Source organism: Orbicella faveolata, unplaced genomic scaffold, assembly GCF_042242905.1.
Source record: "Orbicella faveolata isolate gen_17 unplaced genomic scaffold, um_ofav_v1 contig_35, whole genome shotgun sequence".
Classification (NCBI taxonomy): domain Eukaryota; kingdom Metazoa; phylum Cnidaria; class Anthozoa; order Scleractinia; family Merulinidae; genus Orbicella; species Orbicella faveolata.
In genome coordinates this window covers 19538655-19551035 of record NW_028301564.1, presented here as the reverse complement: position 1 = coordinate 19551035, position 12381 = coordinate 19538655, and the positions used below count along the sequence as shown (strand labels likewise).

General features: G+C 40.2%; 1 long non-coding RNA gene and 1 pseudogene across 3 annotated transcripts; both read right to left on the bottom strand.

Moving 5' to 3' along the window:
* Positions 1–567: 567 nt before the first annotated feature.
* Positions 568–1899, bottom strand: LOC149103660 (uncharacterized; annotated as a pseudogene).
* A 1640-nt stretch (positions 1900–3539) lies between these two features.
* LOC110045107 (uncharacterized) lies at positions 3540–10975 on the bottom strand. Of its 3 annotated transcripts, none has more exons than XR_002296185.2 (4): positions 10841–10975; positions 6124–6206; positions 5432–5453; positions 3540–3763 (listed from the first exon to the last, which is right to left on the bottom strand). It is a non-coding gene; the product is annotated as an uncharacterized LOC110045107 (long non-coding RNA). The 3 variants fall into 3 exon arrangements; XR_016202036.1 differs by lacking the exon at positions 10841–10975 and adding an exon at positions 10094–10159; XR_016202035.1 differs by lacking the exon at positions 10841–10975 and adding an exon at positions 9188–9286.
* Positions 10976–12381: the final 1406 nt, after the last annotated feature.

Here is a 12381-nt window from a genome sequence, read left to right as displayed (position 1 = left end):
ACTGAACCTGTAGCCAGAAGATCAGAAATAGCCTGCTCGACAAATCACTATACTGGACTGGATGGCTGAGTGATTATTAGAAAACTGAGCTGAGGGTGGAATGTAAATAAAGAGAATCTAATACCCATCAAAAATAGTATCGCGAATAAAGCTAGAAGCACCTATGTGATTTAAAAAAATCTACATTAACCATAAGGTTGCCTTTAACTTAAATATAATGCGTTCTGTCCTGATAATCAGTCTTTTATTCATTCATTCAGTCATCAGGGCTAGTACAATTGTTAACCCTCGGACTAACACCCCCATTGTGGCACAAGGGGGATGAAACCCTCTCCTTGGGTTTTCGTTCTATTAAGGTACAGGAAGCCCTGAGCTTGCTCTATAAAATAATGACATATTTTTTGGTTGTGACGTCGCATGACGTCATTTGTCCCACCATCTTGGATAATACTATTTTCTTAAAAAGTCAAAAAATAATCTAGAATGCTTATGAAATGTACAATTTAGTGAAATTCAGCAAAATGATGAACAAAGCTGGAAAAAATAATACAGAAGTATGTAGAAAAAGTTGATTTTTGTCCAAACCTATACGAAGTTTGCGGTTGCCATGACAAAGTCAAAAGTAATGGACACAATTGACATAACCAAAATTTACGCGAACGATGAATGAACAGCTAAGGAAATTTTTCAGCCCCTTAGAGTAAATTGTCTTTTCAAGACTTCCAAAAAACCTTGAATCACATGGTTCAACAAAATTATCAATAAGTTCAACCGGGTCTCCCAATCATTTGATTAAATTGAAAAAATTATATACTCATCTTATCCCATTCTCTTCAATGCAGCTTGGTATTTGCCATAAGTATGTATTTTTACTGCTTGGAGGGGCTGCAGCGGCTTGGGCAGGAAGATGGATTTGCTCAGTGGCTTCTTTGGCCGCATCTGAAACACTTGTCTGCTAGTTGAGGCTGACGTCCACGAAAGGACTGCATGCGAAAAAAACAAAAAGGCTGATTAGAAGAAAAATAGTTGCCAGTGGACAGGCCATGAGTGGATGGAGCTTCACTGGATGTAGAGCGGGTAGCTGTAGAGTTGGCCAGCTAGACTCATTTTTCCGCTTTTTTTCCCGGATCTTAGCTAGCGTTCGTATTTCGGCTGATCAGAGCTTTTTCTCTTCCTCTGAATCTTCGGCGAGTTCGTCGATTCGTACTTGCACTGCTGCCCAAACAGCGGGGTTCTTGTCCGCGGAACGAAATAACTTGGCTGCTGAAAGGTTTCCTTTTGAGATGGTCTTGCTGGTCCCATCTGTTGCATCCAGCAGAGAGTTGCTGAACTCGTATTGTACTTTAGAGTTAAAAGAACTCGAAGCCTTGGATACCGTTTTTAGCTTCTACAGTTGAGACTGAGTGGCAGCTTGTTTCTCGTCGAGACCGCGTTTGAATGCAGCGAACTTCTGAACAAACTTAACGTCCAAAAGACGAGGAAACAATGTTCGTGAAGCAGTCTCATGAAAAAGATCTCCCTCAGTGAAGGATTGCGCGATCGAAGCGGGAACGCTCGCTCGTTCAGTATTCGGCGACATAACAGCAAAAGCAAAGTTGAAAGAGATGCCTTCGAGTGGCTCTTGCATAACTTACAAATTCTTAAATAGCCTACTAGCCCCTGAGGGATTCACGCCTAAAATACTTCTACAGTTAACACGAAGCATACATAGTAAACATACTCCAGTGTAATAGCGAAACGTTACAAAATATATTTCATGTTAAAGCTTGTCTCATATTCCATCGGCCCTTTCTGGTTTATTTTTTATTTTATATCATCGACATGTCACTGAAACAGATTATGACGCCTTCCCTGGCCGCAAGACGAAGATCCCTAGTGAGAGTATGTAAGGAATGCTAGGAAAATTTCCTACCATTTCTCTGCGGTACTTACAGTTGAAGCCCCGTGCGTCCCGTCATGAATCGCTAAGCTATTTTCAGATTAATTAAAATAATTTGAAGAAGTCATAAAAAAGACAAAAGAAGCTAATTTGTTTTTCTTTCTTTTAAGTTTCATCTTAAATAGATTTATCAAAACCTGAACTAGGTACAGATCACTTAGATGAAGAACGTGCCGCAAAAATGAATATTGTATTAGTGTACATATAAGACTTTGGTGAGGAGGTCATCAAGGGGGAATGAGACTCGGTTTCGAATACGGCAGAGGGAGAGTAGTCGGACACCGGAGGGCAGCCGTAAGCGGGGCAGACCGATAAATACACGGCGACGCACTGTCGAGAGAGAATGAGAGGCTAATGCCACAGCTGGAGCTCCATCCACAGGCTAGCCGGGGACAGATAGCCGTGAGGTCCTTTGTTGCTGCCCTGTGTCCCAGTGGGCATCACGGGCAGTGAGTGAGTGAGTGAGTGAGTGAGTGAGTGAGTGAGTGAGTGAGTGAGTGAGTGAGTGAGTGAGTGATATAAGACTTAGTCCCCAGTTAATCTCTCAAGTTATTTTTATAGGAGAATCTTTGTTTATAATATTTGTCTCATTAGCCTAAGCGATACAGTTCCTGTTATAGCTACAAAAATGTCAGTTCTAGATGTTGAAAGGGGACAACACGAGTAATTGTCCCAAGGAATTTGAGCCGGCCCGATATATTAAAAACTTTTTTGAGCGACGCGGGTTTAAAACCTCAAATTTTGCGAAGAATGTGTGAGCTCATTAGCGCTTTTGCCACCCAGAGATTTTGCAGTTTTTGAAAGCCAATTTTTCCTCGAATGTTACATCCAAAGAGCAACAAATTTCACTAGTCACGAAGTTTCAATCACGAAGCTCTTTCAATGTTTGTATTTAATTCGTGGTGGTATGTTAAAGAGGAAAAATACAAACAATCAAGTCAGCAAAGAGTGTCCTATTAGGCTATACCCAGCTGGTACCTTGTTCCCACGCGGATGTTAGCGCGCGCGTTGCGTAGATTTTAACTTGGTGGATGAAAATGCGTGTAGAGCCGCGTACGTGTAAATTCTTGTCTAAGGGTTAGCTATGTCTAAATCCTCCTGAGATTTAAAAAGTCGGGTGTAATCTTGGAATTGATAACGCGAGAGGAACTACCATGATTCGGAATAAGCCCTGCGTGAGGGACTACCTCTCTTAACGTTCGTCCTTTACTGATAGTAACTGAAGATCATTTGTATCTTTCTGTTACAGATCTGCTAAATGGTGGATTTTGTTTAATTCCAATATTCATGTAGGATAAAAATAAAATAAAACAAAAACGATGGAAATTAAAAAACAATGCAAAACAAAACAATGATAATAATAGACCTTCTATTACCCTTACACACAGTGGCAGTTATAATTCAGGGCAAGATAAATATTACAACCTTCTCGAAAAACATTCTGAACTCAGTGAATTTATGAAATAAGTGCATTGCTTTTTATTCCCTCGACATTACTGTTACCGTGACGATTTTTTTTATAGCCGCCAGGACTGCACTACTTTTCTTTGTTTCTTATCCGCTAGTTAGATGCCCACAATTCATTACGAGATACACTGAATAGTTTAAACCAGTTTTATTCGTTTTATACCCTCAATACATGCCACATTTCATGAGTTAGTTTAATTCATTTTTGACTTCATCAAAATCAGCCGAAAATATCCATGTACTTGCAAACAGCACTTTCACAGCTACAAAGACAACAGGAACTGAGTGTATTGCAGATGGCACCTTGGCATATATTATACTGGCCGCAGTGCTCTGGATGTATGCATTCACAGTTCCCTGCAGAGAGTGATAAAGTTGAAACATGTATAAATATTAACAGTCATGTTAGAACTACGGATGGAAATTTACTAAGGAAAGTTATAACAACAATAAAAAATATTGATTGAAAATCGTGTCAGGGAAGGATGAATGACTCGCCATTCCTATTCATTCCGATTTCCAAAGGCAAGACAGGATTAAGGGTAAAAGAGTTAACCCTCCCCCACCCCCAACCCTTATTCCTAAAGGACTCCCTCTCAAGTTATTTTAGGGTGCGTTCCTTTGGGTGATCTGTATCAGGATCATTGATCCAAGATCGCTCAGATCATGGTGCATCAAAAGAACCAGTAAATCCACTCTGGTAATGGATTCATCGGTTTCTTTGATGCATCATGATCCGAGCGATCTTGGATCACTGATCCTGATCCAGATCACCCCAAAGGAAAGCACCCTTAGATAACTCCCGGCTTCAAAAGTAGTTTAAAAGTAGGTAATTATGTCACGAGAACTTTCCTCACGTGGACTGCCGAAGCTGCTTTGCACGCATATTTCATCTAACGGTTGGTTTTCACTGCGATAGTGTAGCAGCTCTCGTAAGCTTGTAATTCTATTTGTCGTTTGGGGCTAGGGGGAATTGTTTCTGTTTTTGTTTTACTGTCCTCTCAAGGGGTTTCAAGCCATTCATGTCAGACCTCACGCCCTCTATATCAAAATGAGAATCACTGTCGAACTTAAACGTCATCATAGAGGGTCTTACATCTGATAAAACATAAACTTCAGAAGGATGTTAATTTTAATTTTTAACCGGCAATACGAAATCAACGTGGTAGAGAATTGGATGCAATATCTAAAAGTTACTTGAGAAGAATTACCTTGAGAATAAGGTCTTTAAAAGGGATTAACTCTAGTTAATTAACCTCCATGTTCACTTAAGAAAGGTTATTTCCCTATTATGGGAGAGCTTGACTCTAATTTCCAACCAATGTTCACCTTTGCACAACATTTCTGTGAAATGCATTGCTCTATCATTTCCTTTATGAGGGATTAACTCTCTTTAGTTAACCTTTAATTAACCTTCATCCCTTCCTGGTTCTATTTCCCCATCCTGGTTCTAGCTTGACAATAATCTCCAACCAATTTTCGCCTTTGCATACTGACTACCTTAAAATAGAATAACTTTGTCAACTGTTGGGAGTGATATGAGTGGAGAGTTTAAGACGGATTCCGACTAAAGTTCGAGCAGTAAGTGCAAAAATTATTTACTAAAAATCTATTCATAGCAAGGTAACTTTTGGAATGCTATTTAAAACAACTCACTTTAGTTAATTTCTCTAAGTGACCCCGTGATTAAATTCTCTAGCGTTTTCGAGAAAGTTAAAGCCAAACCTCGTAGGAATGCTTAAAGCGTGTGTTATTGTGTTAACGCGAAACGTCTGTTTTAATTGAAATATGGATAACTTTAACTTAAGGTCAATTTTCTCTCGCGGGGTCAGCTTGAGAGCTTTATTCTCGATAAGTTCTTCTTTTCTGTGTTTCAAATATTACCATGCTAAGAGGTCTTTTGGTAACTTTATTTTTGCCATTTTGCTCGAATGTTCTGCAGAAATCATCCTAATAAAAGATTGAAATGATTGAAACAAGTGTCTAGCCTAACCTAAATTAAGAAATTATACAGCCTTAACTTACCAATTGGTGGTTGGAATAAAAACTGCGGATTGAAGTGAAAACAACAGTTGGTTAGCTAAGAAAAAACATGTAATTCTGAATTACAGTTTGACCCAGCCGATTCGTACTCTGTTAATTCGAATTCCCTGTTATTTTGAACTTCAAAACCATTTGCCTTGGATTTGCCCCTCAGTCATATACTATCGGCTATTTTGAACTCCCACTATTTTGAACAATTTTTCTTTTCCCCTGCAAGTTCAAAATAGCGGGATTCAACTGAATTTAATGCGTTGATTGTAGACTAAAATCTAATAAATATTATAACAACACTCGTTAAGGGGGAAATATGATGTAATATTTGAAATAAATAAAAGAAATTCAAAGCAAATCTCAATGAAAGTTTGTGCTTGCCGTAATTTGATGGTTAAAACGGAGAAAGAAGAAGAAGAAAAAAAGAGCCCGCTCGCAGGCTAACTAAATTGTTTCCGAATTATTACAAGAAATGATCTGTACTTCTCCCGAGCAGCAAACGAGGTAATTTTTCTCTCAAGCTAAACACGGTTACATGTCCATGTCGTATTTAATTTCTCCTTCCTGGTTTTCTTCCTGGCTTTCACCACTAACTGCACCTTTAATGATCTTCAGAGTAATTTAAGGAACATAAAGGCAGCACAACGTTAACATGAAAGCGTTTTTATAGTGTGAATTCTTACCGGGGAACTGTGCACAGATGCGAAGCATACGATCATCAATACAAGCAATATCTTGGACATTTCGGTTCTGGTCTGTCAGAATGCTAAAAATAATATAAATGAATGCCACAGTCAGTTGTCTGTGAACAAGAAAACAAGCAAGAAAGCAAGAAGCATGAAAGCAAGAGAGCAAGAGAGCAAGAGAGCAAGAGAGCAAGAGAGCAAGAGAGCAAGAGAGCAAGAGAGCAAGAGAGCAAGAGAGCAAGAGAGCAAGAGAGCAAGAGAGCAAGAGAGCAAGAGAGCAAGAGAGCAAGAGAGCAAGAGAGCAAGAGAGCAAGAGAGCAAGAGAGCAAGAGAGCAAGACAGCAAGAGAGCAAGACAGCAAGACAGCAAGAGAGCAAGAGAGCATGAAAGCAAGAAAGCAAGAAAGCAAGAAAGCAAGAGAGCAAGAGAGCAAGACAGCAAGACAGCAAGACAGCAAGAGAGCAAGACAGCAAGACAGCAAGACAGCAAGAAAGCAAGAGAGCAAGAGAGCAAGAGAGCAAGAGAGCAAGAGAGCAAGAGAGCAAGAGAGCAAGAGAGCAAGAGAGCAAGAGAGCAAGAGAGCAAGAGAGCAAGAGAGCAAGAGAGCAAGAGAGCAAGAGAGCAAGAGAGCAAGACAGCAAGACAGCAAGACAGCAAGACAGCAAGAGAGCAAGACAGCAAGAGAGCAAGAGAGCAAGAGAGCAAGAGAGCAAGAGGGCAAGAGGACAAGAGGGCAAGAGAGCAAGAGAGCAAGAGAGCAAGAGAGCAAGAGAGCAAGAGAGCAAGACAGCAAGAGAGCAAGACAGCAAGACAGCAAGAGAGCAAGAGAACATGAAAGCAAGAAAGCAAGAAAGCAAGAAAGCAAGAGAGCAAGACAGCAAGACAGCAAGACAGCAAGACAGCAAGAGAGCAAGACAGCAAGAGAGCAAGACAGCAAGAAAGCAAGAGAGCAAGACAGCAAGACAGCAAGAGAGCAAGACAGCAAGAGAGCAAGAGAGCAAGAGAGCAAGAGAGCAAGACAGCAAGAGAGCAAGAGAGCAAGAGAGCAAGAGAGCAAGAGAGCAAGAGAGCAAGAGAGCAAGAAAGCAAGAGAGCAAGAGAGCAAGAGAGCAAGAGAGCAAGAGAGCAAGAGAGCAAGAGAGCAAGAGAGCAAGAGAGCAAGAGAGCAAGAGAGCAAGAGAGCAAGAGAGCAAGAGAGCAAGAGAGCAAGAGAGCAAGAGAGCAAGAGAGCAAGAGAGCAAGAGAGCAAGACAGCAAGAGAGCAAGAGAGCAAGAGAGCAAGACAGCAAGAGAGCAAGAGAGCAAGAGAGCAAGAGAGCAAGAGAGCAAGAGAGCAAGAGAGCAAGAGAGCAAGAGAGCAAGAGAGCAAGAGAGCAAGACAGCAAGAGAGCAAGAGAGCAAGACAGCAAGAGAGCAAGAGAGCAAGACAGCAAGAGAGCAAGAGAGCAAGAGAGCAAGAGAGCAAGAGAGCAAGAGAGCAAGAAAGCAAGAGAGCAAGAGAGCAAGAGAGCAAGAGAGCAAGAGAGCAAGAGAGCAAGAGAGCAAGAGAGCAAGAGAGCAAGAGAGCAAGAGAGCAAGAGAGCAAGAGAGCAAGAGAGCAAGAGAGCAAGAGAGCAAGAGAGCAAGAGAGCAAGAGAGCAAGAGAGCAAGAGAGCAAGAGAGCAAGAGAGCAAGAGAGCAAGAGAGCAAGAGAGCAAGACAGCAAGAGAGCAAGAGAGCAAGAGAGCAAGAGAGCAAGAGAGCAAGACAGCAAGAGAGCAAGAGAGCAAGACAGCAAGAGAGCAAGAGAGCAAGAGAGCAAGAGAGCAAGAGAGCAAGAGGGCAAGAGGACAAGAGGGCAAGAGAGCAAGAGAGCAAGAGAGCAAGAGAGCAAGAGAGCAAGAGAGCAAGAGAGCAAGAGAGCAAGAGAGCAAGAGAGCAAGAGAGCAAGAGAGCAAGAGAGCAAGAGAGCAAGAGAGCAAGAGAGCAAGAGAGCAAGAGAGCAAGAGAGCAAGAGAGCAAGAGAGCAAGAGAGCAAGAGAGCAAGAGAGCAAGAGAGCAAGAGAGCAAGAGAGCAAGAGAGCAAGAGAGCAAGAGAGCAAGAGAGCAAGAGAGCAAGAGAGCAAGAGAGCAAGAGAGCAAGAGAGCAAGAGAGCAAGAGAGCAAGAGGGCAAGAGGACAAGAGGGCAAGAGAGCAAGAGAGCAAGAGAGCAAGAGAGCAAGAGAGCAAGAGAGCAAGAGAGCAAGAGAGCAAGAGAGCAAGAGAGCAAGAGAGCAAGAGAGCAAGAGAGCAAGAGAGCAAGAGAGCAAGAGAGCAAGAGAGCAAGAGAGCAAGAGAGCAAGAGAGCAAGAGAGCAAGAGAGCAAGAGAGCAAGAGAGCAAGAGAGCAAGAGAGCAAGAGAGCAAGAGAGCAAGAGAGCAAGAGAGCAAGAGAGCAAGAGAGCAAGAGAGCAAGAGAGCAAGAGAGCAAGAGAGCAAGAGAGCAAGAGAGCAAGAGAGCAAGAGAGCATGAAAGCCAGAAAGCAAGAAAGCAAGAAAGCAAGAAAGCGAGAAAGCGAGAAAGCGAGAAAGCGAGAAAGCGAGAAAGCGAGAAAGCGAGAAAGCGAGAAAGCGAGAAAGCGAGAAAGCGAGAAAGCGAGAAAGCGAGAAAGCGAGAAAGCGAGAAAGCGAGAAAGCGAGAAAGCGAGAAAGCGAGAAAGCGAGAAAGCGAGAAAGCGAGAAAGCGAGAAAGCAAGAAAGCAAGAAAGCAAGAAAGCGAGTTTATTTCGTATAATTATAGGGAAAATATAATCTGTAGACATTTTACTGATGTGACAATAACTCTAAGTTCTACGAACACAAGTTTAAACTAAAAGGGCTGATTTTTCTAAATCACAGATACAATTTTACGAAATAATCATGCCACGTGTCGTCAGGCCGCATTGTCGAATAAGACGACTTTTATACCTGAATCTTGTTATTTAGCACCTCATATTTGTATTGAAGGTCTCCGGCGAATTACAAAAGTTTTAAAAGAAGTAAAACCCTTTTGATATTGAAAACAGAACAAAACAAAACGTTAACCTGGTGGTGTTCGACTTACCAGCTTTTGATGCTTAATGCGAGTCTCCGTCACGGAACAGTTCTCACCGCAGGCTATTATTACTAACCGTTGAAGACTGCGCAGCAAGGCATTCTTATCTTGAATTCGCATTCCGCGCTCGTGGATAATCAACATTGGCATCTCAAAGCAGCTGAGAACATATTCTAATGTTCGATAGAGATGGAAATGTTTTATACTTTTGCATGGCACCTTATAATTGGTCTTTCGCACTCTTGGAGTTAGCAGGGTGCAGCTAGGGTGCATGACTAGTGGTTCAGGCGTTGTGGGTTGCAAGATTTATTATGGTGATTTGCAAAATAAACCACGTGCTGTGTTTTCTGGGTAACTTGCCCATAATGTTGGAAAATTTTATGTTGAAACAGAATTAAAGTTATATCTCTTTATTTTACCTCATGGGTGAATATGACTTGCTAATGAACTTATTCAACCCGATATATAAGATTTGTCAACTCTGTGTTCGTTATATTTTTGACTTCATTTTTTAATTCTTCATTCAAAAAACGAATGAATAATCAAACGAAAGCAGGAACGAGAAAACGAACGAATAAAAAAATCATAGTCTCATTTTTATTCGTCCCATGGCACGACAAGGACGGACGATTCTCATTTAGCTCACACTTCACGATCGACTCCTTTCTCCTTAAATACATCTGAACAAGGCCTTGATTCGGAGAATCAATTTTATTGCTGCTTGTCTGATCTTCTTCTAGACATAGCATGCTATAACATTTCAGACACGACTTTCCCTTTTTGAAATAATATCGAGTCGAGATACCTAATACATTGTTTGTAAACACATGTTCTGTTGCAAGCGATGATAATTAAAACGTTCCCAGATCATTTGTGACGTGTGTAAAATTCTATTAGCTAGAAAAACAAATTTACCTTTTGGTGACAAAGGAGGTGACGAGTCGTCGAGGCTCATTGATATAGGGCGTGAATTCTGAACTAATTTCCTTCCACCACTTAAGAATAAATCAAAATGTGATGAATTTCTTTTTAAAAAACACCCTCCTGAGTTACTTACATGTTTTTTATCATATGCTTTCACTGTTGCTATACAGCGACCAGTAATGAGTGGAAACTGAGCAGCGCTTCTATGTTTTCAAATAAATCGTGAGTAGTAAATATATAATAAGGGTTGAGTGGTTAAAGGACTTATCCCCTTATACTCAACCATGCCACTTTACTATTTGGTATGCCCTTTTCGGTCAGAAACAAAATCTTGAGAGAAGAAGAAAAAGAAATCTATGGACATTTCAATGTTGCGAATCAACTGTACGTTTAACGAAAATTCTGTAGTCTTCGAGTGTTTTTAGGAATGTTTCATTGTACTTACATGTCAACAAAAAATAGCTACTTAAATCTGATGAAAGCAAAATCCAAAGAGTTTTACTGGTTCTCGGCAGATTTTTCTAGATCACAAACACAAGTTATATTTTACTAAATTACAACATGCCACGTGTTGGCGCTATTGTCGAAAAAGACGAAATTTTCTTGTAAAGAATATCTGATATTACTTGAAACTTATTATTTAAAATCGTTTTCCGGCGAATTACAAACCTTTTAAAAGAAAAGAAAAGAAACCATATACAATGATATCGCAAAACGGTTGCCCACTTTTCAACTCACCAGTTTTTGGTACTCAAAGTGTGTCAACTTCACGGAACAGTGCTCAACAAAGGTTATGACTGACTTTGGAAGAATACGAAGTAAAACATTCTTGTCATAAATTCTAATTCCGTGCTCGTGGTTAATATGTTTGGCAGTTTAAAGCAGCTGAGTACATTGTAACCCAGCCCTAGGTCACCTCATTATTACAGCCATTTTCTTACTGGATATAAGAATATTTCTTATAAGAAAACCCTGTTAATGCGGTCGCCATAAAATACGGCTAACGGTCTTATTTTGAAATGTCAAGCTGTATAATAATCCTGTACAATTTTACCTCTTTCATACAGCCACTCGAACCAAATACGCATTGATAATTCATCAAACAAAACAAATGTTAAAAAACAATAGCATGTCATTTACCTCCGTTGTTAACTTTAAGAGGTCACTTAAAAGAATAGACCTGTCATGAAATTTGACCCCACCCAGTAAATTCACGGTAAAATTTTCATGGCCCATTGGTGATCGAATTGATAGAGTTCCATAATAATGTACGCATAATGTGAAACACTTATTGTTGATTTAAGCTTACTGACTGTGTCCCTTTAAGTGGTAAATTTATGATAAGAGTTGAGTGGTTAAAGGCTAGTCTTCCTATACTAAATCCCACCACCGTCCTATTTCGTATGCCTTTCTTGGTAAGAAAGAAAACCTTGAGAAAAGAAGAAAGAAAAAAGTATGGGCATTTCTATGTTGCGAATATAACTCTATGATTAACGGAAATTCTGTAGTCTTCAATCGTTTTCAGGAATGTTTCATTGTACTTTCATATCAACAAAAAAATAGCTACTTAGATGTGATGATCTGATTGACCTTCTGTGGTCTGCAAGTCATCAGAGTAGGGGATGGAGCGCCAAATCGCATGGGTGAGTGGGCCCTGCATATGGGTCGTGGTTCTGGTGATTTATTATGGCGATATGCAAATCCAACAATATTTTTCAAAGGCGCGCTGTGTTTTCAGTGTAATATGTCCATAATTTTCAGATATTTCATGTTCAAATCGCTATTTAGCACTATTTCATGAGATACAAGGGAATTTAAAGATAGGTCTCTCGGCTTACAACTTGGTAAATATGACTCAGTCTTAATGAAGTTATTCAACTAGCTAAATGGGACTATTTAACTGTCTGTTTGGAATGTTTCTGGCTTCCAATTTTTTAAGTCCTCATTAGAGCCTTCTACAGAATAGGTCAGTGAGATTTTATGAGAAAGAAGATCGAACGAACGAATATATGAATTCTGTTCTTATTTAGCTAAAAAAAAAAAAAAACGCGATCGACTCATAGCGCCTTAAATGCAAAGTTTAAGATAACGTGCAATTGTCGTGATTCAGAGAATCCTTTTTCTTGCTGTTTCTGATCCTCTTGACATAGCTTAATCGAAATTTGATCAAGTTGACACACCTTATGCATTGTTTGTTAACACCTGTTCTGTTCCAAGAATTGATTATTAAAATATTCATAGAGCTTTTGTGACGATGATGCACGTAAAGGCTATTACCT